Genomic DNA, 25,736 nt, shown 5'->3' with positions numbered 1-25,736 from the left:
AAAGTTAGGCCACCACATGACTAGAACTAAAAGACAAGTTCAGCGTTCCTTAAGTTACTAAGTGAATCCATAGGAGTGGTGGGATAAATTAATACAAGTTGTAAATTATAGAAATGAGTAGAGGAGTAGATGTGACTCTCAAAATAAACATGTTTTTCAGTCTCTTTTTTTTTTTTTTTGTTTCTCACTGGCTTTGTTGGTTGGAGTGAATTCACAGTAAGAAGGATGTGCCTCTTCTTTTTTCTTTTTCCTCCACTTTTTCATCAATGCTGTGTTTTCAGCCTGGAGTTGGGCATCCAGCCGTCACTGCTCTCACACAGCATTAGCTTCTTCAGGCTGGATACTCCTTGTATCAGTTTATTTATTTTTTAATTATTCTTTTATATTTATTGTTGTAAGCATGGAAATGTGTTTGTGCAAAAGCACTGTCTGTAGGTGGTAGTGCACAAACACACATTCCTGGTTTTGTCTTTTGTGGCTTCAGCGAGTCAGCGTGCAGAGTGTACTCTGAAGTATAGTTTGGTTGTTTTCCTGTCCTAGTTTCTGTATAGTAGAAATGTCTGTCTTAAGTTGTGGTCTTATTTACTCATTTTTGGAGTAAGCTTTCCGAGTTTTTATTTTATTATTAATTTTTTTTAAGAGATTGACAGTTTTTCTCTGTGTTTTCCTTATCTTTATAAAAGCCATGAAAAAAAAAACCCCATCACATCACATGTGCCACTTAAAAATATTGGATCTTCTGATTTGGCGTCCTCATTCTGACAGTGGCAGGTAAACACCGCCTTGGCCTAAGTTTGGAGGGGAGGGAGGTGACTTTTGGAACCCTTTTTTCCTGTTTCTGAGTCAGACTTGGATTAATACAATTTTTTAATATTACTGTCTGGAAATAGAAATACAGAGAGATAATACACCTATGCTAAAGTAATATCCGTCTGTGAGGAGATGAGTAAGAAAAATATGTATCCTGCAGAAATGGAATATATATTAGTTTACTTTTCTTCCTGCATCTCCAGTTTTAAGATGCTATTGTTGCAAATTTCCAAGTAATCTCATGTTTTTAAGGTGTCCTTTCCATTACAGGCAAGCAGACTTGCTCCACATTCAGGTTGCAAAGTCTTGACACACAGGATATTTTCCTTCTCATTAAAATGTATTTATTTATTTCGTGGCGAGAATAGCTTGCTTAAGATGCTTCTTTTGATCTTTGGTAATGTCACAGACTCAGTAAGACTGCTAGCATAAAGTGGTGTTTATCTCATTTCAGTTTTGCATCTACCATTAATTGGGCCTGAATAATATAATCTCATTGCAAAATCTGCTTTAGTTTGCTAGGTCTCAGTATGATGTCCAGTAAGATACAGGTATTGTTAGTGCTTGGAAATTGCTGCTTGTCTGTAATTGGAAGGCTGTTTCTGTGGTTCTCTTTGCAGTTATTGGGTTTTAAGCTTCAGAAGTTGAGGAAAGGGGGGAAGGCATAGAGAAAGGTGCTAACTTTTTTTTTTGCAAAATGTAATTTATTTTTTTTTTTTCAGACTTGAATTTGTAATATCACTTATGTTTCTAGGGAAACAACTTAATGTAATGCAGATCAGCAGCTGAAATACTTCTCCTAGCAGCTGCAGAGGGAAGTTAGCAAGACCCGCGGTCTGTTCCGCAGCTGATGCTGGGAGCTTTGTGGCTGGTAGCTGGCACATGTCCCCTGATCCCCTTGGTAGCAGTGCAGAGTGATGCAGGGTTGTCCTCCAGAGAGGCTGTAACACGGGATGCTGCAGATTTTGGAGAGCACAGACTGATTTCCTATATCACCATCTCAGGGAAAGGCTCAGAAAGGGGAGGGAGGAAGTGAGAAAGTGAGCTTTCTCCAGCAACTTGGATTGGAGAGGAATGTGAAACTTCACAGTTTTCTCCCATCTCGCTCTTGAAAGTTAACACAAGAAATAGATAGGCCTTGGAGACAGTTTTCTGACAGAAATCCCAGAACCTTCATTCCCAGAAGCCGAGATGGTGACAAGAAGCTGGGTGCTCAGCCGGGAGTTACCCGAGAATTTTGTTGAAGGAATCGAATCCTCCAGCAAGCAGGTGTCGGGTAAATGTTTTGATTCTTTGCTGTGCATATTTGCATATTTTAAGCTTTCTGATACTTGTGACTCATTTTAGTTTGCTCAAGTCTGAAAAAGAGCAAACAGGCATGCCCTTTAATTTTTATGGGAACCTTGCGTAGTAGGTTCAAGAACTGCATGCCCCAGGCTGAGCTCCTCAATCACAGAATCACAGAATGGCTTGGGTTGGAAGGGATCTCAAAGCCACCCAGTCCCAACCCTCTGCCATGGACAGGGCTGCCCCCCACCAGCTCAGGCTGCCCAGGGCCCATCCAGCCTGGCCTTGAGCACCTCCAAGGAGCACCACTGTTCTCTGGGCATCCTGTGTCAGGGCCTCACCAATGGGAAGGTCCAACTTGCCCTCCCCACATCTTGGGGTTGAGGTAACTGTAGAGTCTCACTTGGCATCCTGTGGATAGTTATGGAGATGCCACACCTAGGACACTGTGAAGGGTCTTGATCCACCACTCTGTAATGGTGCCCAACCCTTCAGTCCCTTTTGTACCAGATTGTTCGAGGGGTCCTTTGCACTCCCTGTCTTGACTAGATTTTTGTTCATGGTGAAGAGCTGCATGCATGTGACATTTTGGGCTGGAGCAGTAGTTACTGTTGGCCATAGCAGAAAGTCCTGCAAGTGTTGTGAAGGTTGAGATGCTCTTTGTAGTGATACTTTGTACAGGTTATTTTTTTTTTCTCATTTCTTTTCTTTTCTTTATGCAAATCTGCCCGGGTTGTGAGGAGGGGTAGGGGAGGAATACACGCTGAGAGAGTAACACTTAACGCCTCAAAGCATTTTTATTTTCATGATAAAAAGCCTATGCTGTAAATTTTTAAGTTTTGTCACTTCTCATTTGCTGGGATCATGAAGGATGATAATATGCTCTCTAACCCTCTTTGGTGTATTTTTGTCTGCTACATTAATAGATTCCTTAGTACTCAAGGAAATGCAAGTCTCAACTTACTAGTTGCTAATCTGAATGTTGAAGTGGTATTTTTTTTTCCTAAGAACTGTAATTCAAGGTTACGCATGTGCAAAAATAGCTGTAGGCTACAACAAATATTTTCTTCAGCAGGTCTAACTCATTTTATTGACATATTGTTTTGTAAACTGTGGGTGACTTGCATTGTTCTCAACCAAAATAACTTTCATCAATCAACATAAGAGAGTAATTAATTTACATATTTTCATTGTGGAAATGTTCCAGACTTTTTTTTTTTTGAACTGCACAGCGCTAGACTCGAGAGAGGAAAAGTGCAATAACGTTTTGGGTTTGTAATTTGTTTTTAAGTTATTCTTCACTTCTGTTTATGCAGGAGAAAGCATGGTGCCCTTCTTAAATTGGAGCTTGGCATAGTGCTGAATGAAAATAAGGCAAGACTTAGGAGTGCCGTTGTGTTTTGTGCCCGTGTTGCGCATCAATACGGCCTTAATGAGATGAGGAGAGGTTGGCTGTTGCGTGCAGTGGCAGAATGTACTGCAGAATGCTGGTCAGGAACTCATGCAAGAGAGTTAACTGTTGCTTTTCTGCATGAGAATCTGAGGGCAGCAGAGGAGACCATGGCAGATAGGGACAGGATGAATTTTGTCTTTGCCAAAGACAAAGAATACTTGTGTGGCGAATTGCCTTCACATGCTAAGCGCTCACTCCTTTTTGTGTGAGGCACACTAAGGTCCCAGATACACTTGGACCTTGTTGGTCTGTGTTTGACGTGCAGTTAAAATACACAGTTCTGGAACTGCTGAGATACAGAGAGCAGCTGGGTTATCACCGTGCTTGGATTGACAGGAGATAGGTTTTGGAGGAATGTGAACTCTGAAAGTGTGCTGTGATACATTTTGCTCTCCTCCCCTTCATTGTGAACATTCTCTCTGTATGACTTTGCTGATAGTTCTTATTTCAGAAATATTTCTTTATTTTGGAGCATTTTGGGTAATGGAGCAGAGCAGCAGCATGCTGGGAGCCCCCATGCAAAGGGATGCCATACACAGGCTGCAGAGACAAATCACTTTGCTCATGAACTTGTTAAGAATAAAGCCTCAGATTTTATTCAGAGAAAATGTAATGCGAAAAGAAAGTCTTTTCTTCATTTCATGTTATGCATTGTCTGCTACAGTGCTTGGTCTGTTGCCAAAGCATTATACATTGGCACTGTGACCGTAATTCCTTGCTCTTAAGCAGGATTCCCACCACTTGAGAGGATATTGCTGGAGGTGAGAAAGCAGGCTGGGGAGACCTGATATTGGCCTGATATCTTACGGAGACAAAAAATAAAGGAAAAAAGAAATGCTTTTTGTTGTTTGCATTCTTTAAATGATATTCCTGGTACTTTACTTGAGGAGCTGCCCATGAACAGACAGACAGCATTCAAGCTGATAGTGATGGTCTCTTGCCAGTGTCTTTCTGGTGGCGAGTATTGCTGATATGTTACCTGTGCTGATTTATTTCTCTCCTGCAGGTAAGGGCTGCTGTGATTAAGCTGTTGCGGCTGTACAGATGGAATTTGGAATTTGATTTTCTGGCTTTGAGGTGAAGTCATGAGATGTGAGCTCAGGCTGTAGCTGTGTGCACAGCATTGCTGCTGGTACTGTCTGAGCTTCTCCATAAATGGTGCTGTGATGCAGCAGGGTTGGCCCAGCTTGTTGCAAACATGCTGTGCTGCAGAGTTCATACTTCCTCTGACAGTACTGACAAGCAATCCAGAGCTTTCCTGCATTTTTCCTCAGGTAGCTTGAGGGATGGATGAAGTCCCTAATTTGCTGGCAAAGAACCAGAGAAGAGCTTGACCCAGCAATGAAGAAGTCCTTCTGATTACTCATTTGAGGACTTTAAAAAGCGAAGGATGCCAAAGAGGGTTATGTAAATATATCAGCAATGTGACTATTGGGAGGAGTGGCTGACACAGCAGAAGGCTGTGCTTCCATTCAGCAAGACCTAGACAGACTGGAGAGTTGGGCAGGGAGGAACCTGATGAGGTTTAACAAGAGCGAGAGTATAGTCTTGCTCCTGGGGAGGCATAACTGTGCATCAGTACAGGTTAGGAGATGACCTGCTGGAGATGAGTTCTGCGGAGAAGGACCTGGTGGTCCTGGTGAACAAGAAGTTGGTTTTGAGCCAGCAGCATGCCATTGTGGCCAAGAAGGCTGATGATATCCTGGGGTACATTAAAAGAGTGTGGCCAGTAGGTTGAGGGAGGTGATCCTTATCCTCTACTTTCCCTGGTGAGGCCACACGTGGAATACTGTCTCCAGTTCTATGCTCCCCAGTTCAAAAAAGACAGGGATCTCCTAGAAGGAGTCCAGTGGAGGACCACAAAGATGATAAAAAGCATGGAGCATCTCCTGTATGAGGAAAGGCTGAGTAACCTGGGTCTGTTCAGACTGTGGAAAAGAAGACTGAGAAGAGATCTGGTAAATATTTATAAATATCTGAAGGGAGGTGGAAGGCAAAATGGTGGAAGGCTGCACCCCACCTTTTCCCACCTTTCCATGAGATCACTGTTGGGGTACTACAGTTACCAGAGCCTTCTTCAGCTCCAGCACGTTTTGTCATTACAGTTCCTTTGAACTGAGTGTTGCAGGGGCATTCCCTTGGCCCAGGTACACCCCAGTCTGGTGCATTTCTGGCCCTCTTTGCCCTGTGCTGAACTGATGTGATCCGCAAGCAAAATAAAAGTTTTGAGCTAATTTAGTGAAAGCCTCTCCTCTGTGCTTCAGCTTTTAATCTCTTCCTAGAAGTCAACTGATGGCTGCAGTAGATGATGCCAAATACAGAGTCCCAAACAGTACGCCCATGCTGGCACGTACTCCCAACCTTGCTTTCTGTAATAACTTTATGCAGTATGAAAATTCATGAGTGTTTTGTTCTCCTTTGGGTTAAGGAATTATCTGATCAGCTGCCTGTCTTTTTGAGAGATGCAGTCTGTATTCCTCTTCCATCTCGACTCCTTTTTAAAAGCATCTGACTGGGTCCCATTGTCCTGGTAGTGTTCATGGGTTCCTTTTGGAGAGCACGCAAATGGCGAAGGCCCAAAGCCAACTGGTGCAATGCTCACTGACCGTTGCAATGCTTAAATAGGCATGAAGTCTGGAATTGGGTTGCCTAAACACAGACATCTATGGACGCGTTCAGAACGTAAGGGTGATCATTGTAGCAATATCATTGTTATTGCAGAAGGGCATGGATCTCTTAGAACTTCCAGGATGCATTTGAAATGTCAACATGACCCCATCCTTGGGCACATGTAGCTCTTGTTGCGTGTTTGTTAATGAGGTGGTAGCTCGCTATGCAAGGAGGAAAATCAGCCTGTATCTTATTGCAGCGTGGCACTTCGCATTTGTTTTATTTCCTGGCAAAACAGAAATGTATTTGATGCTATCTGTTTATTCTAACTTAATACAGCCCTTGTTCAGGAACTTGAACTTGGAATTTTCTTTTTTGGGGACAAAGAAAGTGCTGTAAAGATGAGTTGGAAGGTAGCAATGTATTATAACAAGTTCACTGTGATAAATCTGTTGAGGTGAGCCTATATCTAACTGTTCAGTAGAGTGCTACTGCTGCAAGACAGGAGTTTGGCATTACACAGGAGGAGTTAGGTGAACATTGACGTTTTCCATTATTTTAATTTGTTTTGCTGTCATGTATTGCAAACTTATCTCTAGTTTCATGCTATCTGGTACATTTAATAACTGGATATTGTTAAAATAAATCTTAGCAAAAGGAAGCCAGGAAAATAAATGAAAGGAGATGTAGCACTAAATGAGAGAGAAGAGGAATCCAGGCTCCCGAGTTTCCTCCCTATCTTAATCCAGCACTGTGTCAGTGGGGTGGTTTAACAGCTGATGGGCGGCTCAACCCCACCATGCCGCTGTCTCATTTCACCCCCTTGAAAAGGCAGGGGGAGAAAGTAGGGGAAAAAAAAACGCTCTTGGATTGAGATAGGAGAAGGGAGATCACTCACCAGTTACTGTCACAGGTGAAACAGACTCAACATAAAGGAGATTAATGCAATTTATTCCCTACTGATAACAGACTAGAGCTCCTCTCACCCCTCTCTCCGAGCTACCGTTGCACAGCACTGTTTCCTCCCTTCAATCCTCTCTCCCACGAGTGCACCCAGAGTCACTCACGGCTCAGCTCTGCCCAGCAGTGGGTCCCTGTGGGAGCAGCTGGAGCTGCTCTGCTGTGACATGGGGCAGTGCTGGGCAGTGCTCACAGAGGACACCCCTCAGCCCCCGCTACCGAGGCCTTGTCATGTAAACCCAACACAGGCCGGCGGTTTGCATCTGGCCCTACGTGAACAGATCCTTCTGAACAGGTGGAGTAGGGAAATAAAGAAATGACTTGTTTTCACTATTCATCCTGCATACCCCACGTGAGAGAACAAAAGTCTAATTATTTTTATGAGTGTGTTTTCCTAAGTTGCACCAAGTCTTGCAGCCTGTAGGACCTTCACATTTCTCCCTTCAACAGGAATGCACGTTCTTCTAAATGCTGTGTTAAAAACATTTCCAAGCAAGATTATGTTTCTTTTTTAAGATCGAGACTTTCTTTTTTTTTCCCACATTTGGCAATTATCTTTACAGACAAAAGATATTGTAGTTTTTTAGATCAGTTTTATTGGACAGCTTGTGTGCATATCTGAGTCCTGACGTGTACTGGCATGTCGTCAGAAATGGCTGAACTTACAACGTGCTTTGGTGTCTGTGCAGTGTGGCTGAATGCCTCCGTTCAAGTGAAGGTGAGCGGCATCCCCTGCTCTGAATCCCTCCTTGCCTCACCTCAGAGATGGTTCAAGCATGTGCTCAGACGAGAGGCAGGGACACATCTGCCCAACATCTGCCCCACGCCATGCACAGCCAACTGCTGGTAGGCTGGTGTTTAGGATTCCCTCTGCAGTGCACATGTGCACTCAGAGTCCGAAATAGTCGAGGGTAAGCAACCAGCCAGCTGAACTGTGATGATTAAATATTTCTAAAAGTTGCCACCTTAGCCTCTCAGGTTTTATTCACATACACAGGATGGTGAGGCACTGGCAGAGGTTGCCCAGAGGTGGTGGATGACCCATCCCTGGAAACTTTCAAGGTCAGGCTGGACAGAGCTCTGAGCACCTCGTCTAGCTGTAGGTGTCTCTGTTCATTGTGGGGGAGTTGGACTCTATGGTCTTTAAAGGTCCCTTCCAACATTTATGATTCTATGATTCTGTGATTCTATCCTAGTTGAAGCTACTTGTCTCCCAGTCTGTATGTAATAGCCAGGGTTGCCTGGTGCCAGCTGCTGAATCCAGCACCTGCTCCTGTTAAGCTTTGTGTTTGTGATAATTACCCAGCCCTCTAATTTGCCAAGTTCCCTCTGCAAGGCCTCTCTTCACACTCGAGGGAGTCAGCATCTCCTCCTTATTTAGTGTTACCCACAAACTTACCTAGCATACCTTCAAGTCCTGTGTTGAGATCATTTACAAAACACTGAAGAGGGCTGACCCCAAAATGTGGAACCTCATTAGGTTGATATTGCCCCATTTACTGTAACCCTTTGCGCCTGATCCTTCAGACAATTGCTCACCTATTATGTTGTGCACTTGCCTAGCTGTGTACTAACTGCACACACCAAAACGTGTGTGCAGTGGTACTATCTTTCACAGCATTGGAGAAGGGTAGGCCATTCTCTTATAAGGAAGAGGGAACTTTGGCCAACCTAGGGCAATTTCTGCAGGGAAGATGGGGGGTATGTATGTGTGGTAGCACACCTTGGGGATCCTTTTGGGATTTCTGCTATCCCAGAGTTATAAGCATATGAAGGTTTCTGTTACATCTCAGATGTTTAGTATTAATCACTGTTACTTACACATATAAGTTAAGAAGGCTTAAGTCAGGGGCCAGTAAGTGTTATGCTTAGCAGATCTGGTCCTTAGAGGAGGATAGGAGCTTTCTTTCCCATTCTTGTTGCGAAAGGTAATATCCTTCAGGGTCGCTGAGGGTTTAATTATGCCCTTGCAGCATTCTAATGTGCCTGGAGGGATTTTGCTGAAACTTAACAACAAAAGCAGGAGACAAGATGGAGAATGTGAGTTGTGTTTGTTTTGCGTGAAGTGCTGGAAGCGGGGAGCTAAATCTTTGCTTGGTTATGATGTGTGCTACTTTGTACATGCAATCATAAAATTCATTCATTTATTTTTTTTTCTTCTCTATATGAGTGACAGGGAAATGCTGTTCTGAAGACCTTGTTACTGGCCTACGTGTGTAGCTGAACTAATTGCACAAGCTCAGTGTAATGTTGGTTATTGACAGCGCTGTCTTCTGAGTGCCTGGGGAAAGGCTCTGGATGTTGTGCGGTGCCCTGTCATGGAGGCAGGGTACTTAATGTCCACTTCATCTTGTTCCTTGATGCTTGGTGGAAGCAGAAGGGAATACAAGATGAGCTTTTCCGTCTGAAACATTGAGTCTTTTGTTAAGAGCCCCTTCTAAGTGGAAAGCCAGGTTGTTTTGAAGTTGCAAGAGCCATTTTGACTTCACTGTCAAAATCATCATTGCAGCATCGCCCTGCAGTGGAGAACAGAAAAGCAGTAGTGTACTGCATTTAGTAATTGCCTTCAACTGCTCTTAATGAAGCTGATTGCCGAGGTTCGCTGCTTCAGAGCTGTCCCGGCCAGAACCGCAGCGACTGACCCGAGGTACAGTGGGTCTGGGTCGGTTCCTTCATCCAGGGAACCCCGTGGTAACAAACAGAGTAGCCCAGCAGTTCTCGCGAGAGCGGCTGACGTGAAGTGGGCGTTGCCAGGGCAACGGCTCTGCATCAACGTCCCCTTGCCTAGAAGAAGCCTGGGGAGGGCAGTGATGTGTAGTTGCCCACCTGGGGTGGAGAGGAGTTGTCAGTGTGTGTGAATTACGTGGGCCGTTCAAACGCGGAGAAACCATAAGCCACTCATTCAGGTGACTACAGGGTGAGGAGGGTTGTTACCTCGATGTGAAACGAGTGATAAGTGTGGGGGGGACCTGTAAAGGGCCTGCTAATGGGGCGAGGGCAGAGCTGATCAGTCACACCTCATTAAGGCTACCCTGGTAGTACTAGTGAGTCTGCTGGTCTGCCATGGCTGCACCCCGGTGGAAGGCTATTGCTGGGAAAAATGTGGAGACCCAGACCAAGGTCTCATGAACATGTAAAAGGAAGGCTGTGGCCAAGAAAAATGCGGAGACTCACACTGAAGTCCCAAAACAACATGCTAGTGCACAGGTTTCTGGCTGCAGAGAGTGTCAGAGACTGGCCTTTGCAGTGCTAGGAGATGGAGACAGCACTTGTGTTAGATGCGACCAGCTAAATGACTTACTTAGCCTTGTGGTTGACCTGAAGGAGGAGGTGAAGAGGATGAGGAGCATTAGTCCCTATCAACTCTGAGATCTTGGCAGCCAGCTGAGTCTCCACATGGAGCACGTCACCCCCTGCCGCCTTGCAAACAGGTAACAGAGGGGAACTGGCAGGCAGTGTTCCTGCTGCAGTGAAACCCCTGTCCTCTCCTCCCCTTAACAACAATGGTGAAGAACTGGAGGGCATGGGGCAGTGGCAAAAGGCCTCTGCTCAGTGATGTAGACGCACCCTCCCAGACATTTCCCTGCCTCCCCAGCTGCCCTTGCATAACAGATACAGTGCTCTGCAGGGACAATTAGACACTGGTGATGATGATGGTTCTCCTCACTCGGAGGTGTCACTGAAGTCTAACTGGACCACACTTAGCATTAAAACCTCATCGGCAAACAAAAAAACAACAGGTCATTGTCATTGGTGACTGTCTGCTGAAGGGAGCAGAAGGACCTTTATGTAGACCAGACCCTCTACACAGGGAGGTCTGCTGCCTCCTGGGGACCTGGGTTAAAGTTGTAAGGAAGAAACTTTCTTCTCTAGTTCAGCCCTCAGATTTCTGTCCCCTATTGTTGTTTCAGGTAGGCAGCGATAATACAGGAATAACTTCCCTAAGAACTGTGAAAAAGGACTTCAGAGCCTTGGGGCGACAGGTAAAGGGTTCACGAGCACAAGTTGTGTTCTCCTCCATGCCTACAGTTATAGGGAATGATGAGGGACTAGATATGATGGGCCAGTGGATTAATATCTGGCTCTGAGCCTGATGTGCCCGGCAGAGGTTTGGGTTTTTTGACCTCTGCTTGATTTACATGAGACCAGGCCTGCTGGCAACCAATAGGAGTAGCTTCTCCCACCAGTGGAAAGGGGTCTTATGATGGGAGTTAGGAAGGTTCATTGATAGATCTTTAAACTAGGTACAAATTTGGGTGGGGGTGTAACTGGGGTCACTAGAACGGAGCCTGTATGTAACGTGACAGTGCCTGTGGGAGAGGGATGTGCTAGTAAGATCCCGCAGTCTTGTGTTTTGGTGAAGGAGGAGGATGACTCACCTTTTTGTGGGAAGAACACAAGGACTGGTGTGAGGTTGGTGCTACAGAAACACCTGAGTATGGTCGTGAGGGTATTAGGGCTACTGCCACTCAAATGGAGGCCCAGATCAGGTGTTTTTACACTAATGCACACAGCATGGGTAATAAACAGGAGGAGCTGGAGGCCACTGTGCAGTCGGAAAGCTATGATAGAGTTGCCACCGTGGAAACATGGTGGAATGACTCGAACAGCTGGAGTACTGTGATGGATGGCTACCAACTTTTTGAAAGGGATAGGCAAGGCAGGAAGGGTGGTGGTGTTAAGAAAGAATGCGAATGTATGGAAATTAATGATGGTGATGATCGGGTTGAAAGCTTATGGGTCAGAATAAAAGCAAAGGCCAATAAGACTGACATTATCATGGGATAATAGGTACTACAGGCCACCCAACCAGGATGAAGAGGTGGACAAGACACTTTATAGGCAGTTGGGTAAAGTCTCAAGGACTCTCCCCCTTGTTCTTTTGGGGGACTTCAACTTCCCAGACATCTGCTGGATTTATAACACAGCAGACAGGGAAGAGTCCTGGGTGGTTCCTGGAGTGTGTGGGAGATAACTTTTGGACACAGCTGGTGAAGGAGCCAACAAGGGGAAGCAAAATCCTGGACCTGCTGTTTGTTAACAGAGAAGGTCTTGCAGAGGATGTAAAGGTTGGAGGCTGTCTGGGGCATAGTGATCATGAGATGCTAGATTTCTCAATCTTTGTTGAACTATGGAGGGGAGTCAGCAGAACTGCCACCTTGGACTTCCAGAGGGCAGACTTTAATCTCTTTGGGACTCTGGTTGAGAGGGTTCATTGGGAGGTAGTTTTGGAGGGCATGGGAACCCAGGAAGACTGAGAATACTTTAAGGAAGTTATTTTAAAGGTGCAGGAACTGACCATACCCAAGTCACGGAACATGAGCTGACGGGCAAGGAGGCCCAACTGGCTGAACAGAGACCTTTGGCTGGAGCTCAAGAACAAAAGGAAAGTTTATGGTCTCTGGAAGAGTGGGCAAGTTACTTATGAGGATTACAGGTATGTAGTGAAGCTGTGCAGGGAGAAAATCAGAAACACCAAAGCCCAAGTACAACTGAACTTGGCCACTAAGGTAAAGGACAACAATAAATATTTCTATAAATACATCAACAGTAACAGGAGGGCTAGGGAGAATCTCCATCCCTTGTAGGGTGCCAAGGGCAATAGGTGACCAAGGATCAGGATAAGGCTGAGGTGCATAATGCCTTCTTTGCCTCAGACTTTAATAGTAAGACTAGTTACTCCCTGGACACACAGCCCCTTGCACTGGTAGATAGGGATGGGAGCAGAATAGGCCCTGCATAATCCATGATGAAATGCATTTGGAGCAGATCCAGAACCTGAAAGCTCACAAGTCTACGAGGCCAGATGGATTGTGCCCTAGAGTGCTGAGGGAGTTGGTGAATGTGGTTGCCAAGCCACTCTCCATCATCCTTTGGCAATCCTGGCTAACCGGAAATGTCCCGGCAGACTGAAGACTGGCAAATGTGGTGCCCATCAGGGCTGGAAAGATGATCCTGGTAGCTACCGACCTATCAGTCTCACATCGGTGCTGGGGAAGGTTATGGAACGGATAATCTCGGGAGCCATCATGGGCCAATTAAAGGTCAACCAGGGGATCAGGCCCAGTCAGAATGGGTTTATGAATGGTAGATCCTGTTTGACAAACCTGATTTCATTCTATGACAAGGTGACCCGCTTAGTGGATAAAGGTAAGACTGTTGATGTGGTCTGCCTGGACTTCAGTAAAGCCTTTGACACTGTCTCCCACAGCATCCTTGCGGAAAAGCTGGCTGCCCATGGTTTGGATGGGTGTATGCTCCGCTGGGTGAAACACTGGCTGGATGGCCGGGCCCAAAGATTTGTGGTCAGTGGAGTTAAATCCAGCTGGCGGCCGGTCATGAGCAGTGTCCTTCAGGGGCTGCTTCTATTTAACATCTTCATTAATGATCTTGACAAGGGGATTGGGCGCACCCTCAGTACGTTTGCAGATCACACCAAGTTGGGAGGGAGTGTTGATCTGCCTGAGAGGAGAAGGGCACTACAGAGGGACCTGGATAGACTGGATCGATGGGCCAAGGCAAACTGTATGAGTTTCAGTAGGGCCAAGTGTCAGGTCCTGCATTTTGGTCACAACAACTCTAGGCAACCCTACAGGCTTGGGGAGGAGTGACTGGAAAGCTGCCTGAGGGAAAGGGACCTTGGTGTACTGATGGACAGTCGGCTGAATATGAGCCAGCAGTGTACCCAGGTGGCCAAGAAGGCCGATGGCATCCTGGCTTGTATCAGGAATGGTGTGGCAAGCAGGACTAGGGAAAGTCATCCTGCCCTGTACTCAGCATTGGTGAGGCGTCACCTCGAGTACTGTGTTCAGTTTTGGGCACCTCAGTACAGAAAGGACATTGAGGTGCTGGAGCAGGTCCAAAGAAGGGCAACAAGGCTTGTGAAGGACTTGGAGAATATGCCCTATAAGGAGTGACTGAAGGAACTGGGGCTGTTTAGTCTGGGGAAGAGGAGGCTGAGAGGAGACCTTATTGCTCTTTCAATACCTGAAAGGTGCTTACAGCAAGAGAGGGACCGGTCTCTTCACACTGGTGACAGGTGACAGGACGAGGGGAAATGGCCTTAAGTTGTGCCAGGGTAAGTTTAGGTTGGATATCAGGAAACACTTCTTTACAGAAAGGGTTGTTAAGCACTGGAATAGGGTCCCCAGGGAGGTGGTTGAGTCACCATCCCTGGATGTGTTTAAAAACTGTTTGGATGTGGTGCTCAGGGACATGATTTAGTGGAGGGTTGTTAGAGTTAGGGTAGTATGGCTAGGTTGTGGTTGCACTTGATGATCTTTGAGGTCTTTTCCAACCTAAGAAACTATGATTCTATGATTCAAAGTTTACAAAATGAACACAAATGCTTTCTCTGTCTACGTTCTTGTGGCTTATTTATTTATTTTAATGGCTTGACAGTAAGTTTTGAAGCTTTGCAGCAAGGCCTCATCTTCAGTACTGGTTTTATAGAAGCATCGAATACCTTGAGTTGGAAGGAACCCACAGGGATTGTGGAGTCCAACTCCGGGCTCCACACAGGACTACTCCAAAATCAGACCTGATGTCTGAGAGCATTGTCCAGACACTCCTTGAACTCTGGCAGCTCAGTGCTACGACCAGTCTTTCAGTGGAGGTAACAGGTTTCACCTCTCTGAAGACACACGGGAAAACAGCATTTTATTAAAAAAGCTGAGAAACAGGCATTGCTCACTTGTTTGTGTGCTGTGCCATATCTTTTGGGTCACTGCGCATGTTCCTGTTGTCTGTGTTGCAGGGAAAACAGGAGGAGGGTCGTGGCATCTCGTGTCTTTTGCACCATTTATGAGCAAGTGATTTCAAAACAAAAGCTTTGGAGGAGGCAACGTGAATAAAAAATGGGAGCTTAAGGAAATTTCACCTGATGACCAAACCCTGTAATTTTACAAGCCAGAAAGTAGGCGTTGTTTTTCAGAGAAACCAAAAAGCCCTGCAGCCCACTCTCAGATGGAAGTGAAAGTAATAATGAAAGAGGCGTTTGTTCATCATCTGTTTGTACCTGCATAGGGATAAGATTGCTGAGATGAGGAGATACTTCAGTTGATCAGGTGGAGGTGTTATAAACCCCAGTGTTCTGGAAAGCAGTACTACAAGAAAGAAGGCACACTGGAGTTTTTCTTTTCACTGTGGGGTCAATTAGTTGTAGGGAAGAACTCAGCCAGAAGCATAGTGCGTTGCTATAGCCTCCCTTCATAATTCAGGGCTTCTCTGGAAGATGTGCTGAGGCTCATGAAATGGTAGGCTCTATTCAGCAGGTATTTGGGGAAATATGTGGCTGTATGTGAGAACTGAGTTGTTGGGTCAAGCATTGGCCTGAAACTCTGTGAGACTCTTGTGTGAATCACTCTTGCGTGTAGATTATCAGTAAATCCTTTAAAGTTCTTCTGTAGTTAAGAAAATGGTAATTGTCTCATTTTAAGGAGAATGGTAATTGTCCCATTCAGATACTCATGAAGGGATGAGTTTTATGTGTTTTGTTGTGATGTGTTTTTCATGACCTGCTTGTCCCCAGTGTGCTCAGCATTATTTTTTGATTCGTCTTGACAACCAGTTGGACCACTGGTGCTATCCCTTATGTTAATGTGCTAGATAAACACTTGAGTTGCACTTAGTTTCAGGAGAAGGCATTCTGCATCCAGGTGCTTACTTAATGCTAAATGGGAGTGAAAAGATTAATCAGCAAATTAGGTTAACAGCAATGTGTTCTTTAGGACTGTGCAACACCAGCTTGGTATTGTGCAACAAGCTCTTTTGCAGCAAAAGGTGGTATCAAAAAGTAGGTATCAAACTATCAAAACACTGAAACAATTTACAGTGCTTCTGGACCAGGACTTAGGTACAGAGTTTGGTAGGAGTTAAGGCTTAATGTCTCCGAATAGGAGGGTGATGAGAAACAGCTGGGGATCAGTCTATTCTTATAGTAATACTGGGAGGACTTCTATTCCTACTTTCCTGTCATTCAGTATTACATAGAAGCACTTGGTGAGGCTTGCTTTGCAGTTAACATAATAGACCATCATTTGAAGATCATAGTTCAAGTTACCTAACAGGTAAGCTCCAGCCTTTCAATGTATATTAAATTACTCAAGTAGTCATTTACATCTGAGCTTATGCCTGGTGCAAGGGTTGCTGTTGTCACCAGCACAAACCAATGGCTACTGCTGGACTTTGCCTGGCTGTGGTACATTGGTCTCTGTGCCAGGCAGCTGGAAGGTCCTGGCAGCAAAAGGGTCTTCAAAGGCAGAGAGGATGTGGAATAAACTGGTGCAGTCACTTAGGGATAACTGTCAAGGCAGATCATGATGGGATGGAGGGGGAGAAGCAATTCTTAGGGTTGTACCATTAGTCACACAGTGTGTGGCCACTTGCAGTCCTCTCGTCATTGTTATGAAGCTGAAATTCAGTGGCAGTTTCACAGTGGCACTATGCTCTGTATAATGTGTAAAGGGAAAGGTGCAGAGGAATGTAAATGGGTCACAGTCTGGCCTGTTCATGTTTATTTGTATGTTTATAAGGGGTGTGTTGAGAGCTGAAGGCACCAAGGGTCCAGCCAGTCAGAACACATTGCTCACCTCTTTGCTTAGTGTCCCCATTTCTGGGTTGGGAGTTGACTGGGAATGAGACGCTGGAAGGCTTTTTTGACTTCCTCGCTTTCTTTACTATTAAATACTTCAGGTAAGTGAATCAAAGCACAGATGAAGCAAAGGAGTGCTTAAATTTTTGACTGTTGAAATCTGTGCTGAATGAGTATCTGCTCAAATTGCAGAAGGCACTTCAGTACACAGATTTAAGGCCTTCTAGCCTGCAGCACCTGCATTTCAATAGTGCTTTGCCTGTAGTATGGACATACACCCCCATTTGCTCCTAGTTTTAAAGTTCCTGTAGCCAGCAATCATCGGGGCATGGTGAAAGCAGACACTGGGAACTTAACCCTGTTGCACAGAGATTTGAGGTGTTCATTGAAAGAAAGGGCAAAAAGGAATGAAAATGGTTAAGAAAGCACATGGCGGCATTACCAACTAGTACAGCTTGAAGCTTTTGCATATCCAAAGTCCCTCAAAGCCTGGCTTCATGCAGCTGTTAACCAGGTAATCGGAGGGATATTTGGCAGACCCTTCAGTTCCCTGAACGTGCAGCTGGGAGATGAGCAAGGGGAATGATCCCCAGCGAGCTGTCCTCCCACCAGCAGCCTCTCACTATGGCTTTTTGCAAGCTGGAGTTTTCGTGTAGCATAAAACATGACCAGGCAGAAATTCAAGCAGCTTTTCTGTGTTTATACAGTTTATTTTTTTTTTTCCGGATTAGCTCCTAGCTTCATTTGGCTCCAATATGCAAACTACTTAAGAAATAAAAAGAAAATCACCTTAAGTGGCTTCCTGTGGGGGGCTCCGCTGGCTGCTTGGAGGACTGTCCGTCACTTTTTAAAAAGTTGACTTAAACAAAACAAAACACTGCGGCTTTTTCTGACTGCCACAACTCTTCAGCTGTTGCTTAGCTACTGCTTGGCAATGACCTTTCCCCACAGAAGTGATGTTTGGAGCTGAAATCACCCAACAAAAGAGAGGAGCGTAAACCGCTGGGTGACGATCTCCCAAGATCCCTGCTCTGAGCACAGTGCTTTCTGTTCCCACCGGCAGCTCCTGCATTTTACGCATGACTTGTCAAAGCCAGTAGTAATTTTGTGCTGATAGGGTCTGTGGGATTAGATCTGAAATGTAGACTGTGAGGTCTCTAATTTCTGAGCTGTCACTGTTTTCCAGTTGGTTCCTCTGTGAAACTTCAGTGTTAACATGATAAAAGCTTCCTGTGTCTGCAGGGAAACAAAGCCAGGATCCCAGCCTTCCCTGCCCTTTGTGCTGCAGCACCTTGCGAGCAGCTTGGTTCCCCTTTGCTCCTACACCAGGCATTGCTTTGGCTGTCTTTCTCTTGCAGAAGGAGCATCACATCATGTGTGCCATGGGCCAGGAGCACCTTAGCCAGGTGATCTGGCTGCATTGACCACTGTCTCCACAACCCAGAGCTTTGTGGCTGAAAAAAGAAGGGTAACGTGCTGTGTCTTATTTTATTTTATGTTATAAAATGGAACAGGCTGCCCAGAGAGGTTGTGGATGCTCCATCCCTGGAGTTGTTCAAGGCCAAGTTGGATGGGGCCCTGGGCAGCCTGGTCCAGTACAGATCTGGAGGTTGGTGGCCTTGCATGCGGCAGGGGGTTGGAACTTAATGATCCTTGGGGTCCCTTCCAACGCAAGCCATTCTGTGATTCTGTGATTTTTCCTGTTTTGCAACTTTTTACATTGAAAAAGAAGTGTATGCAACTGCCACTGTTTTTAGTAGACTTGATGAAGAGAACCCCAGGTTGCATTCAGTTGAATTTCTGTATTTTTGAAAATTAGGGTTATGACTATAAACTGCTTCTCGGTTAAACACTGACCCTAAGCAAACCTAGTGCTGTCAGGTGATAAACCAAAACTGTCATAGATTCATAGAATCCTTAGAGTTGGAAGGGACCTCTGAAGGCCATCTAGTCCAGCTGCCCTGCAATGAACAGGGACACCACAGCTAGACCAGGTTGCTCAGGGGGCTGATCCAGCCTCAACTTGAAAGTCTCCAGGGATGGAACATCAACCGCATCATTAGGCAATCAACCACAGCACTAGGCACTATCCTCCCACTCATTCATAGCGGTCTTTTCTTCACTTCAGTTTCACCTCTTTGCTGGATCCAAATGGTAGAATCACAGGATGGTTTGGGTTGGAAGGGACCTTAAAGGACATCTGTTTCCAATCCCCTGCTGTGGGCTGGCTGCCCCCCACCAGCTCAGGCTACCCAGGGCTCATCCAACCTGGCCTTGAGCACCTCCAGGGAGGGGCACCACAGCTCTCTGGGCAGCTGTGCCAGGGCCTCACCGCTCTGAGTAAAGAATTTCCTCCTAACTTCTAACCTAAATCTCCCCTCTTTAATTATAAAACCACTCACCCTTGTTCTATCACTATCTACCTGTGTAAAAAGTTGATTTCCCTCCTGCTTAGTAGCAACCTTGCTGCTTTAGAAATTGACTGTAATGAGTGCAATGACTGGACCCTATCTTACAAAAAAATTACAGAGTAATGACCATAACCATACGTACAGCACCTTGAACGATGAAACCTAAATCCCATTAAAATGCTTTAGAATTGATCAGGTTTTATGCTAGTGTGAAAGATGTCAAGCAACAATAGCAAAAAGAGGTGTGTCATTGAGTTTTTTTTTGGTGGATACTAAACAGTTACAGTAGCAGGAGAAAAATTGTCCTATTATCCTTGCGTAGTGCAGTAGTAGTTTATTACAGGAAAGGGAGAGTCAGTGGAACAGAAGTTGTATCATTTTTCATATCCCCAAACTCTGGCACTGTACTTTTGCTCTACAATATTATTCCAATAAATCAAAAGATGGGATCCCTGGAGGTTTTTGTAAAGGATCATATTTCTGAAGGGAGGTAGAGTCGGGAAGGATGCAAAAATTAAATACATTAAAAGGTTCCCATTTGTTAAGCTGCTTTGGAAATGGTTTTAGGAGAAGAAAGGAGCCGGGTTCAAGTTCAGCCTTTAGCCTAAAGGTGCTTAGGTGCTGCTGTGTTTGATTTCTCATCCTCTGCCATGCAGATGCCTGGGACAGGAGATGAGTCAGAGCTTTGGCTGAAATAGAATATGTAAAATCTTGGTCCTGTGATATAATATATATATATAAAAATCTATACTATTGAACTGCTGCTTGATAGTTTTCATTTATGGATGATAACAATAATAACACTACTGTGTTAGAGGAGAACAGCAAGGATACATTTCAGATGACACACTGGGACCTGGTGCAAGGCTTGCAGGCTTCTAGATGCAGCAAGCTCCCTGTGACCCAAATCCCAAACCTGAGAGGTGGGAACTGGGTCTGAAGCATGATTTGTAGTCCTGACCCAAATGCAAGGGTATCAGAAGCATTTCTGCTTGGCTCTTCATGAGGACTGTCCTTCAATCTTGGAATGCTGTCTCCTGTCTCTCCGCAGGTCTGGTGTGAAGATGTACTTTGGGTTACACTTAATGTTTTGTCTAGGGGTTGCATTAGTCCTATTGATCTCTGAGTGAAGGGATGTGTGCAGTTCCCAGATGGAGTATGAGTCTGTAGCAGTGAGTGCAGTGAAGGCTGAATGCAGAAGGGACTGCCAAATGTGCATTGCAGTTTCTGAGTGTCAGGTAACTTTTCAGGTTGTCAGAGGGTAAACCAAGGTGGTGACCGGTAGTGCATTACATTCCCAGCTGTAACTTGCTCTGCATAAGCATCTTGGTAAATACACATCCGTCTCTCTGAGAGCTGGCAGGGAAGTGACGTGCCCTTTAATCTCTGTGTAGCAAAATGCACAAAAGCAGTCAGAAACACACTGTAATTTCCCACCTTTGCTTACCTCACATTCTTGTACAGCCAGTCTCCTAATTGCATCAGTTTTTTGGAAAACATTTGGCTGCCCCCATGTGACCCAGAATTTCATTTTTCTAGCATAAGTCAATAGTAGCCCTATGGGGAGCACTGCTATCATGGTGCTGCTGGAGCAAGTGCAGTGTGCATTAGGAGGAAGGTGCTGAATGTCCGTATTTATGAGCAAGGAGTGTTGTGAGTGTGAAGAGATGTCATTACCCAGCAGTGGGTACCTGTCTTTTGAGGTACCTCTTTTGAGATGGGGCACCTTGCCTTGCTAAGATGCTGGTTGCTTTTCACTGACAAAAGTGGGAGACTTACCCAGGACCACAGCAGGGGGCTTGAAACTGGATGGTCTTTGAGGTCCTTTTCAACCCAGACCGTTCTATAATCTTATTATATGATTCTCTGACTAGTCTTTAGATGGGTCAGTTTTAAGTGAGAATAATCATCCTCTCTGCCTAAAAACTCTTCAGTTCCTTGGCATTGCTATGAATGCACTTTTGTGGGAAACCGTGGTCTGCCATAAATGGAAACATTTGCTGTAGTCCTTCAGGCTGGCACAATTTATAACTTATTAACCTATCGAACACGTTTTGTTTTCAGTGTTTGAAGGATTTCTGGATTTCTCCTGTTATACTTTTGCTGTCCATGCTCTGGCATTTTCATTACATTTTTATTCTATCAGGGGAGGTGGAAATGCATCACTTCATGCTGGCCTTCATGATGTGGTCTTGTCTGTGTATTAAATCTTAAAAAATGTGTTTTCTTATGTCCCTAGAATGAATGAAGTGGTTTAAAATGGACAAGGACTGGATAGATTTTTACACGTTTCTGGGATGAGCATAGGCCTGAAAGTTTTGTTTCATTACTGGCTGACCTCTCATAGTTATGACTGTAGTACTCCTGAAAATGCGCTGCAGTATACAGACAGCCCAGCTCTCCTTAAATGATATGTTGGGTATCAGCTGCAATCTAGTGATGGCAGCATGGAGCTTGACACAGGCTAATTTTCTCTGCTGCTTGTGTGCGCTGAACAACCAGGAAAATGGAATAGACATGCCCAGAATACTTCTGGAAGAAGAATGTTACACATTAAAACATCCCCATTAGTTAGCTTTGGGGATATGGTGATTTCCCTCTCCAAGTTTAGACCTGGTATGTATTTCAGCATGGAAGAGTCCATTTTAGAAATAAGTTTAAGGACTTTTTGAATGTCTGAATTTATATAACCACAATATTCAAGGTGTTCAACAGCTCCACTTGTTTTCTGTCTATTGTTTCTTCTTTTACAGTCTGTTTAACCTGTTTCCTTAAGGACTTATTCTCACATCTGTTCCTGAAATATAAATATTAGTACTCTTTTTGCTTGTGAAGTTGGCTTAAATAGGGGGGCTGATTTCATACAAAAGGTTTGTCGTGAAGGTGAGTGGGATGGAAAGCGGTCTCTGCTTGGTGCATGATGTATGGCTTCAGGATACCTTGTATTTCTGCAGCTCAAGGACTGGGATCTTATTTGTATTGATTGAGGGAAATGCTTAGTGATTTATATTTGCATATTTAATGTAGTTAGGGTGGCAGTTATTTGCATTAGCAATTGCTTCAACTTTAGTATTAATAAGGCAGGTGCTTTTGTATAAATTATAAAAGAAGAAAGAAAGAAAAAAAAAAGATTAAGAGTAGTGCCACAGGTTAATATTTATATAGATGTAATGACTTCCAGCCGCCACAGTAACACCCAATATTCCCCTAGTGATACCTCAAGTCAGGAAAGAAATTAACTCCTGTATATTAAGTTAGCAGTGGCAAACAAAACTGAAGATGAAAAGAAAATGAAGGGGCAAGGAAAAAGGCTTAGTTCCTCTGCACTGCCACAAGGGACACCCAACTTTAATTTCAAGATTTGGTTATTTCCTTTAATGCCCCACAGGTGTGAAAAATACCCTGGCAGCACCGGGCCATATACAAATCCCTTTGAAACCAATGGGGCTTAGATTAGACTTGCCTGTTATTAGTTCTTTACCCTTTATTTGTTTTTGACGTTTTGAGGGTCTTTCTTTTCCCCCCAGAAAGAATGATAAATCAGTGTTTTACAAAAACATTGGGATCTCCAAGCTTATAAAGATCTGTGTTACTTGAATCATCCTTCTGATTTAGTTGTGTTGAATTGGATGCTTAGCTGAAGTCTTAGAGGAAAGTCTTAGGGCTTTCATTTTCATAGGATCATAGAATGACTTGGGTTGGAAGGGGCCTCAAAGCTGGGGAGGGACTTTTTATAACAGTATGTAGCGACAGGACAAGGGGAAATGGTTTTAAATTGGAAGAGGGTATATTTAAATTAGATGTTAGGAAGAAATTCTTTATTGTGAGGGTGGTGAGACACTGGAACAGGCTGCCCAGGGAGGTTGTGGATATCCCCCCTGGAGGTATTCAAGGTCAGGCTGGATGGGGCTGTCAGCAGCCTGGTCTAGGGGGAGGTGTCCCTCCCTATAACAGGGGGATTGGAACTAGATGATCTTAAAGGTCCCTTCCAATCCAAACCATTCTATGATTCTATGATTCTACGATAATGTAGTTCATACTCCCCTTCTTAGGGCAGAGTTACCAACCACTAAATGATGCACACGACCAGGTTGCCCAGGACCCCCTCCTGCGTATGCTGTGCACTTTGTGTAGCAGCTGGAAGAAGGCAAGGGCTGGAGATGTTCCCCTAGCAAAGTCCTATGGCTCCAGCCTCCATGAAAAACAAGCATTGCCATCCCGTGCTGCAACATCACCTGCAAGAACCAAGGTCCAGTTTGAAATGCAGAATTGGTACTTCTTCCATTTCTCACTTCCTCTGATATACCAAGAAGCTCTATAGTCTTTCAGATCTGTTTGTTTGGTTTTTTTTTTTTGTAAGTTGGGCTTCAGCTTCCAAAACCTTCACTGCTTTGATTTGCAGCAACAACCTTAAATTAGTAGTTTCAAGCCCAGGTGCTAGGGGCAGTGCAGGATGAAGGTAACCACTGTCCTGTGTAACCTCACTCAGCACCTGTTTGTTGCTGAGCACGGTGTTGGAAGTTTGCTTACAAATTGCCTTTCTTTTATCCCATGTTTGGAACGCTTCGCTCATCCAGCAGCTCCAGCTCTCCAGCAAGCTGTCCTGTAGCATTGCCTGCTCTTGTCCCTCCTGGTGGTGGCATTGTAGGTGGCAATGTCTGCTGCTAATGGGATGCCACGGAGCCAGAGCAGACTTAGGAAGACTGCCCCATCTCCAGTAAAGCAATGGTAGCTTTCCCTTCTTTGGAAACAGAGCAACTCTGTTAGGGCATAGGAAGGGAGCCAAAAAGTCAAATTGGCTGAGAACAAATATGAAATTAGCTACTGCTGCTTCCCCAACAAAGCTAATAAATGGGGCAGAAAATCTAACAAAAAACACAAATGAAGATGGGGTTGTCTATACTTTTAAGTGTGTTTATTTGTATATATATATACGTATATATATATAGACAGTGTCCTCATTTAAAAAACAATAGTGTGCTTTTAGTGTTTCTGGTTCTTGCCACTACTAATTCTTTAGTAAATTGTCAAGAGACCTACATAAATATAAGGAGCTTGGCACTGCTCTTAAAATGGGCAGGATCTTGGAAAGAGTTCATTCCTCTTGTAATGCGGTTAGTTCTATTTCTGTCATGCACAAATCCTGTCTGACCAAGAATACTGAATTAGAGCTGGGTTGTGGGTGTTAAATATCTTCACAGTTATCTTTGCTTGTACTGAACACATGAAAAGAGGCTCAAGGATGGACAGTCCTGCATACTTCATTTTCCATGGGAGGAGCGACGCCGCACCCAGGAAAGCTGAGCAGGGTGCTTGTGCTTGGGTGCAGCATCCCCTTGCTACACAAAGATCCTGCTGTCCCTTGGGTACAGCTTACTAAGATGGAAAATATAATATACCAGAAGTGTGGCTGCTTCTCACACAGCCAATAACTAAGAATAAAAATCCTGTTCCATAATGTGAGGTGGCCTAAAAGTGCTGGCTGCCTTCGGACATGCAGGCAGAAGGCTGAACTTACGCGGGTTTTAGGTTTCTTCAGGTCAAACCTTGTAGATTTGTTGCTGCTGAGCGCACGGTGTACTTCGTGTGAATTGTGTTACTATATGCTTGGCCCTTGGGACCGATTGCTATGTAAATGCAAATTATTTAATTAACATTATTGTTTCTGTATGCCATAATATGATTTTTATGAGCAATTCTAGATTAAAGTTCACTTTAGAAACATAGCGATTGCTTCCCAAATTGCTTGGCTGTGCATTGCATTTTAAACCCCTTTAATGTGGTAAGGAATCCTTATCATTCCTTAAGCATCTGAGCAGCAGCCAGAAAAAATATAGCCACGATGTGTAAATATAACACTTCAGAAAAGGTTAACAAAAGCCCTGTGTGCTTTGACATGGCAGAACCAGTAATTCTTGACTGGTAATGGGGCAAAAAACATTCACAGATTAAGCTTGCTTCCTCCAGTCTTTAAATCATAAGCCCACCTTTAGCTAGACTTTTTTTTTTCTCTCCATCCCATCTGTAGCTATGGTGTTTTGTCAGTAAAAGTTCCATATTTGCCAACCAACACACCACCTTCTGCTTTGTGGATAACAGGAACTGAAATGAGATGCCACGCCTGGGATCCAGGTGTGTGGCATCGCCCAGCGGCGTGATGCTGGTTTGCGTGCAGGATGCTGCCATTCGTCTGGCTTGGCTTGTCCATTCAGAGCCTGGGGCAGCTTGTGCACACCTGGGGTTTTGCTGAGAGCTCTCTGTGTGAACACAGAACCATAGAATTGTTTGAGTTGGAAGGGATCCTTAAAGATCATCTAATCCAGCTATGAGCTATGAGCAGGGGCAACTACAGCTCAGGTGCCCAGAGCCCTGTCCAGTGCTTTTTGCTTTGTTTCCCTGAGTTAGAGCATAACTGAAAAATACGCTGTAGCACCTTTCAAATAGGAATGTATTTTTCTGGGCTGCAGATTTCAAGTTGTTCATGCTGAGAAATTTGAGGATGATCCCTGGGCAGCCTGGTCTAGTATTAAATGGTGAAGGTTGGTGTCCATGCCAGTGGCAGAGGGGATTGAAGCTTCATGATTCTTGAGGTCCCTTCCAACCCAGCCATTCT

At 44.6% G+C, this 25,736-nt stretch overlaps 1 protein-coding gene across 14 annotated transcripts in view; it reads left to right on the top strand.

Moving 5' to 3' along the window:
- FAT3 (FAT atypical cadherin 3) overlaps nucleotides 1-25,736 on the top strand; it is a 420,810-nt gene that overhangs the window by 14,448 nt on the left and 380,626 nt on the right. Inside the window, exons 1-3 of one of the 14 annotated variants that reach the window (XM_040703653.2) lie at nucleotides 9,834-10,026; nucleotides 10,445-10,551; nucleotides 11,032-11,103. The exons of 11 other annotated variants lie outside the window; for them this stretch is intronic. The gene's annotated coding sequence lies outside the window, so the exon portion shown is untranslated. Of the gene's footprint in view, nucleotides 1-9,833; nucleotides 10,027-10,444; nucleotides 10,552-11,031; nucleotides 11,104-25,736 lie in introns of those variants that run through there. 2 more of the 14 variants (XM_040703797.2, XM_040703819.2) reach the window with 2 other exon arrangements.

Source organism: Gallus gallus, chromosome 1 (assembly GCF_016699485.2).
Source record: "Gallus gallus isolate bGalGal1 chromosome 1, bGalGal1.mat.broiler.GRCg7b, whole genome shotgun sequence".
NCBI lineage: Eukaryota > Metazoa > Chordata > Aves > Galliformes > Phasianidae > Gallus > Gallus gallus.
Note: the sequence above shows the minus strand (reverse complement) of the source record. Positions and strands in the feature narration are given on the sequence as shown.